Genomic DNA, 8,020 nt, shown 5'->3' with positions numbered 1-8,020 from the left:
TACGTAGTATCATAGATGAAGGATAAGTAAGCTATCTTACCTACTTATCTATTACTAGGCTTCAATATCCTTCATAGATGAAGGATAAGTACTTACTATAATACTTACTATATTATTCTTGTCTCTGGTAGTATTCTACTTGTATATGCTACGGTTATCTGGCCAGTAATGTAACTGCTACTGTTATTTGGATGGTTGTAGATGAATGGACTCTCGTGGAGTGGCACTACTTACAAAGTAGAATAAAGAGTCTTTTTTCTTTAGGACTACTCTTAAATATTAATAACAATTAGAAATCTTATTACCCTTTTAAAATGTTCAATCACAACATGTTTCGGCTATATATTGCCATTATCAACACAAAACAAATTGAAAAAATCTGGTGTGGCGCACTCATACAACTTTCCTTGCCGTTATGAAAATAGATCACCTGACGCTAGTGTTCACGCGCATCTCAAGTCTACTATTCAAAGATCTGAGCCAGCTGGTGACAGGCCAATAACGCTGGATACACACGAGATCTGCTATCTCTTCAAAGTGAATGATTTAATAGAATCAACAGTTGTCAACAGGTTGCAATTGAATTATCACTTTTTCTCGAATTTCGAGCTTATTTTCAATTATATGTGAAAATGTTACTGAACATTAATTGTAGAGATTTTAATGCTCAATCTTTTCCACTTGATTTTTTTTGTTTAGATTGTATCTGAAGCCTGATAATTGTGAATCTAAAATCAAACTTTGCATAGATGGGGCGGAGCTCCTGAAATTTTTACAGATATGGGACTTGTGGCAGTTGATAGAGCTTATCAATGACTTTTCTAGGTATGAATTTGATCAAAATCGTTGGAGCCGTTTTCGAGAAAATCGCGAAAATACCAGTCAGTTTTTTAGTCATTTCAGTCATTTTTTTACCAATCAATTTTTCTGTATTTTTGAAAAACGTCAATAACTAGAGAACTATCGGTCAGGATCTGATTCTAAGGATATATGGTTGTGAAGAGGAAGAAATTCCCAATAAGATTAATATAATTTGTTCCTTTGTTTGATGTTTTTGAACTTTTTATGAGCGTTCAAACTGTTTAAAATTTGGCTTTGAACTCGACGAATCGACTTTTAAGATTTTGACATATTATTTCCTAGTTATTGACGTTTTTCAAAGATATACAAAAAAATTTTTTTTTTTGTTTTTGATAATTTTCTAGTTATTGACACAACTTAACTTAAAAAAATATAGCAAAATTGATAGATCTCGAAAACTAAGGTATATATAAGACAATTTCACTGGACATTTTTTTCTGCAAATTCCATGCAAAATCTATGATCTTCGGCTGTTATACCTTTCGCGGGACACTCTGTATATCGGCCTACGAATATTTTTCATGGTTACGACCCTGAGAGGTTATGATGAATGACTTCTTTGTCATAGATAGTTTTCCTAATTTTATTCATACATTTAGTACACATTTACTATGATGAAGCTACCATGGAGGAAAAATACTTTGATATTTAATCTCTGATACTACCCACTCTGAGAAATAAAAAGACGACGATTCTCTATTAATTTATAAATTCATAGCTTCAGGCAGTTCTAGTAAACAAAACGAATAAACAGATCCTCAACGTCAAGGTCAAGTTATAATCAAATTCTATTTTAAACCAGACTAGTTTATTCTTCACCACGCGGTCTGAGGCCCTATGGCCTCAGGACATCTAGATTTAATAACAGCTATAGTAATGGTCAAAGGCCCTAAAGCAGTTTATAACACATTAAAAATATAGCTGGACAATACAGACCAAACTATTGTGTTCTCTTGGCTGCTCAAGGTTATCATTAATTTATTGTATTGTGTTTTTTTATTTATCACATTGTGTACTAATACTCAAAATGAGGAAAGGCATAAAAGGCTAATGCCCGAAACTGTCTCATTTCCAATTTATGCTATTGGTTTATACTATTCAGACAGTATAGTCTGGTTTTCATTAGTAGAGTTAGTTGTAGAGTTCCGTGGGCAAGTACTAACTAGAATGTGAACTCTCCCAATGAAAACGTTCATGGTAGAGTACTGGTTTTTAGTAGAGTAGAGTGGGATAGCACCGTGGGATAGTACTCTACCACTTGCCTTCCCCCACCACCGCTTCTCACTCTACTCTACCACTACTATGCTAATGAAAACAGTCTCGAGATAGTAGAGTAGATTCGTGTCGTAGGCTATCAAGTTTAAGAAGTATCGTTATTTATGTGAGTGCCCAAACACATTCTGACCGCTGGGCGCAAGTTGCAGATTCCCTCTTGGGCGACCTTTTTTCTAGGGATGGGTATCGATACATCGATGTTTAGAACCATGTTTTCAACATCAAACATCGATATTTTTAACATCGATGTTTTTCACTTATCGATGGTTTTACCTAGACATCGGTCATCCGATTTTTTTCCCAACTAAAATGAATTTTCCATTTAGGCTCTCTGTATTTTTATGTGAGACTGTTGGATACTCTTGAAGATTTACATAACTTCTGTAGCTCTTGTCAAGGTTAGATACTTATTTAGAATTAAATAAGAGATCGGATTCTTCGTTTCTTAGGAAGAAACAGTTTTTTCTTATTACAAGTGCTTTCCTCAACATACGTTTAACACCAATTAATCTAGATCTGGAATAGAGGTCCTCGTATTGTAAGGAGTGTAGATATCCATATAAAAAAACTTTAATCATTTCCATTACCTAAATAAAACTATCAGGTATTGAATGAATACGATATGAGTAACAATGATTGCTAAAATTAGCTCAGGATGAAATTCCAGACAGAACCTTCAAGGATATCCCGAGAGGTTTCTGACTTAACTATGAAGATGACAAATCTTGTAAACTACCTATGATGGAGTTGATGTATCTTTCTAGTCACAACCTGACTTCAATTATGCGAAAGACTGTTACTTGAATACCACAAGTCCAAAATTGCTGTAATTCCAGTTAGTGACTGTTAAAATATTGGAACAATAGCTCCAGATAAAATTGTAGACACTTTAGAAGTTTTTTTGTACTATTAAGTATTTCGAGATTATGAAAAAATATACCAATGGATCAATCAACTTCCAAAATAATTGAGCTATATCTATACAAAATAATAAACTAATACTCTGTAAGCTTATTAACAGAAGTGTTGTGGGTTCAATCAAATTGATTCCGTTTTTATCAAGAATAAGTGTAAAGTATCATATACTGTACATTGTATCATTTTCACTTTATTAATACTAATAAGAATCCATTCATCATTTCTGATACTTTTGAGTATTTATTTATTCAAAATTATTTAATTTTTAAGTGAAAAAAAGAAAATGGTAGCTATAATGATAACCACTGAGTTTTGGACACTTCAAATACGACATTTGTAGTCTCCTATCATCCAGGAACAATACCCTAGAATGTTCGACACTACTTCTGAAATACTCTGTATAATAGTCTTCGTAGTATCATCCGTAAGTGTACGGCGATGCGTCGATGTTTGAAACATTGATGTTTAAAAACATCGATGTTTACTGTTCGATGTTTTTCACTTATCGATGTTAAGGTGAAAAAAAACATCGATGTTCAAAACATCGATGTTCAAAACATCGATGTTCAAAACATCGATGTTTTGTCTTTCGATACCCATCCCTACTTTTTTCCTCGTTCCTTCCATTCTTCCAACAAGCATCGGGAATGTGCAACTTGCGCCCAGTGGTCAGAATGTGTTTGGGCACTCACAGATTGAACGTAACAAAGTGAACGTCCGTGACGTCATCACGAGTAATGCCATTTCGCTCTCACTAGCAGCCGACATTACGTTCCCCGACTAAAGGAGCGAAATTCAAATTCACTACAGTATCTTAAGGAAGCTTCAAGCGAAACACTACTGTATTATGACAACATAATTATTAGCCAGCTAATGAGATACATATTTCTATCCTATAATTACATTCTAATTGACATTGAAAGATTGGGCTAGAACCATTATTGTACAAACAATCATTCATTAAGATACATACATCTTGAATGAATAATTTCTGTCAAATTGGTTCTAGCTGACACATCGTCTCAATCATTCATTCTAATGTTTTGACTTTTCATTTCTGAATTTTGTTTTAATGACAAAGACAATGTGGGTGATAGATGAAGATATACTTTTTGAATACTTAGAGCCTTCAAACACTAATCACTTTGAACCTCCGTCACTCAGCGTAGCAAACATATCATCACTGTTCATTTTCTCACTCATGGTGACAGTCAAAAAGAGTCAATATGTGCTAATTATCGGAAAGTTAATGAGGATGTGTGGTTTTGACAAACCGGGGGATTCCTGGTCGTCAACCTTTTCTCAAAATTCGTCACAAGTTGAGATAAATCAATGGAACACTTTCGGAGTCGAATAAGAAAGGAATGGTCGTTTTAAAGAAGATGGTTGTCGGAAAGTTCATTTACCGTCTAGTTCATCACTTCTAGAGGGATTAAGGTTGATTGATTGATTGAGTACTTTATTTATGTAGATTACAATATATACTGGCTTATACACTTATATACAATAGATTACAATACAGCAAAATTATAGATGAATTATAGAGAGAGAGAGAGTGAGAGAGAAATAATGTGACTGGCAGTGATGACGTCACGACGTAAACAGTGTACGTGTGTATCGGAGCCATGTATCACTCCAATTTGACCGCTGGGCGCTAGTTGTGTATGTCCCATTTGAGGGTTGAGTGTAAGAGAGGGCCGGCTGCGCCCTAACTCCGCCCTCCTAGGTAAAAATAAAGGCAGCTATTCTATTCTATTCTATTCTATTCTATTCTATTCTATTCCCAAGCATCTGCCTCTGCATCCTAGTGTTGTCCATTCTTTGTCCCAGTCAGTTGATACTGCTAGACTTTATGAATCGTTTCCTCGTAAAATGTTATTTATCTCTGGATTGCTTCTGATTCTCATCACTTTCAATCTGATTTGGAAACCCCATTATTTTCACTTTAACATTCTTTGATTCTTTCTCAATCTGAACATGACGCAACACAGTCTAGTCTAGTTGAAATGCATTCATATTAAAGTGGTTGCAGCGCTTTGTTTACAGACGACGCTCTTTGGAAAGGTCAAAGGCCAGTCAAAGTGCAAAGGGAGTCCGACCAGTCACTTGGTTTGGTCAAGGTCACTTGACCACGTGACCCTACCATTTCCCCCTCCACAACCACCCTGCAACTTCCTCCTCTGTTCAGTTTTTCCTGTGACGAAGAAAGTACAAATTGTGAAATCAATCAATTGATTAACAAACAATAGCGAACATTACAGAACATTCAATCAATCAATTTATCACTAAAAAAATCTGGTGTGGTACACTCACACAACTTTCATTGCCGTTATGAAAATTGATCACCTGACGCTAGTGTTCACGCGCATCTCAAGTCTACTTTTCAAAGATCTGAGCCAGCTGGTGACAGCACAATACGCCCAGAGGGACTTTGATTATACATCTAACTAAATGGTAACGATTGGGAGATGTTGTTGATCAAAAACTATAATTCATCAGAATTTATTTTTTCTTTAAAATTCACTCATTTTTGAAAAACCATAACTCAGTACTTATTGGAGATAGAGAGTTGTGAATGATCTCATTTTATTCAGAATTTTATAATCTAGAACAAAGGCTAAAGCAATTTTTCCCGTCCGATTACTGAATTTGGCAGAAATAAATATAAATTGCAAGCACACCTCCTTTTGTAGGTCTATATTGACTGGAATAAGAAGTTCCTGTGACAACTATAGAGGGATCAGCTTGCTAAATCTATAGCATGATTATCAAGGAGAGGATGCAGCCCATAATGGAAGTTCTCCTCCAGAAAGAGCGATGTATCTTTACTTTTAAATAATACCTTACCGCGCTATACTTTTGGGGGGGCGCATATCAAAATTTCGCACCGGGCACCTATTAACCTCGGGGCGGTCCTGGACGAAAGATTACATCCTAAGCAGGCCATTCATTGTTGTCTTACTTGCTGGACATCTAGTATGACTACTAGTCGGATCGTTTCACCACTCACGCTCCGACTTATTCTCTAACCTCAGTCTAGTCGATGGAGAAGTATAGTCGGATGTCGGACCTTCTTGTTGGACCACTAGTTGATCCAACTCGTCCGACTAGACTTCCAGCATTAACAATCACAAAAACGGTCCGATGTCGGATACAACATTGAGTGCTGGACCAAACGTTTGACAACAAATCGGATTGTGAACGGCCTGCTTTTCTTATCTTCTCTTATCTTATAATTCGTCTGATCTGACTGCTCAGACACTCACTTCCACATTCCCATATTTTTATGAGTTGATCACTTGTTTTACAGTGAATAATAACGTTTCTATGTATAACCTGAGAGTTACATCTCATAACATTTATAATATTAACTATTCAGATTTGACAATAGTGCGAAGACAATTGGGGTATCTTAGATCAAAAATAATAAATATCATGCCAAATGCATTGTCAGAATCTCTTTCTAATAGGGGTAGATAGAGGATGGAACAGATAAATAAGTGGGTGATACAAAAATTTTTCTTCGACATCAGTCAAATATTATAATTACTAGTAATTTATTGTTAACTTCGATTTTTTTGTAGCTTTAATTATTAGTAAATAAATTTGTATATTGTCTAAACAGCTGATACTCTCACTCAACAGTCAGGGTTTTGCCCTTGCTGGGTGGTGCCATGTAATTTTAATTTATTTGTAAAATAGCATAATATTTAATAGAGAGCATAATAATATAATAGCATAGTTTGTAACAGCTGTGCCTAGTTGAAAGTTGTGTGTATATTTTTGGCTTCAAAATTATCTGAAATAACTTAATTTATTCAAAGTGCGGTGATATAAAGTGCAAAATTTGACTATAATTTGGTATTTTAATCATTCTAAATTCAAAATTTCTAGCTAATATATTCTTGGACAGAACTTTGAACTTTAAATTTCCTCAGTAAGAACATAACCTATTTTTTCGGACATTTCATTATTTATAAAAATTTGGGAACAGAATAGTTTTGAGCTATGCCTGTTGTTCTATCCCGATCATATTCATATGATTTGTATATTATATCACGAATAAATAAATAAATAAATATTATAATCTAGAATATTTCTTTTGTAAGTTTTTATTTTGTATTTTGTTTTATGGGCAATAAAGATGTTTGAAAAAAATACTCACTTTTCTTTTAGTGCTAGGTACTTAAATTATTGAAAGACCAAAAAAATATGAAGTACCCTTTTATTTTACCATAACACAACTATACCTCTTCAAGTGTTTATCTTCTTTAGTTTCAACTCTTCTAGAGTCATTTTCAATCTGATTTACTTACTTACGAAGCGCTACAGCCCAACGTGGACCTCGACCTCCTCAACAATTCGCCTCCATTCATCTCTCTGATTGGCCAGTCTTTTCCAGTTCCAGGTACGCTAGATCTTTTTCTACATCCTGCAGCCAACGTGTTCTTGGGCGGACATATACAACTTGCGCCCAGCGGTCAAATGGGAGTGATACAAGGCTCCGATACACACGTACACTGTATACGTCGTGACGTCATCACTGCTAGTCACATTATCTGTCTGTCTCTCACTCTCTCTCTCTCTCTCTTTTGCTGTATTGTAAGCTATTGTATATAAGTGTATAAGCCAGTATATATTGTAATCTACATAAATAAAGTACTCAATCAATCAATCTCTCTCTCTAACTCACTCTCTCTGGAAGTGATATCGGTATATAAACTTCCCGACAACCATCTGCTTTATTACAACCATTCCTTCCCATTCGACTGCAAAAGTGTTCCATTGATTTATCTAGACATGTGATGAATTTTGAAATTATGAATACATCGAATTTCCAGCTCTGACAGTATGTTGAAAAGGTTGACGTCCTAAATCCCCCGGTTTGTCAAAACCACACCACCCCATCAACTTTTCGATAATTAGCACATATTGATTCTTTCAGGATGTCAACATGAGTGAGAAA

General features: G+C 35.1%; 1 protein-coding gene across 1 annotated transcript in view; it reads left to right on the top strand.

Moving 5' to 3' along the window:
• LOC120353380 overlaps positions 1 to 8,020 on the top strand; it is a 437,229-nt gene that overhangs the window by 298,123 nt on the left and 131,086 nt on the right. The window lies entirely within an intron of this gene.

Source organism: Nilaparvata lugens, chromosome 10 (assembly GCF_014356525.2).
Source record: "Nilaparvata lugens isolate BPH chromosome 10, ASM1435652v1, whole genome shotgun sequence".
In the NCBI taxonomy this organism is placed as follows: domain Eukaryota; kingdom Metazoa; phylum Arthropoda; class Insecta; order Hemiptera; family Delphacidae; genus Nilaparvata; species Nilaparvata lugens.
Note: the sequence above shows the minus strand (reverse complement) of the source record. Positions and strands in the feature narration are given on the sequence as shown.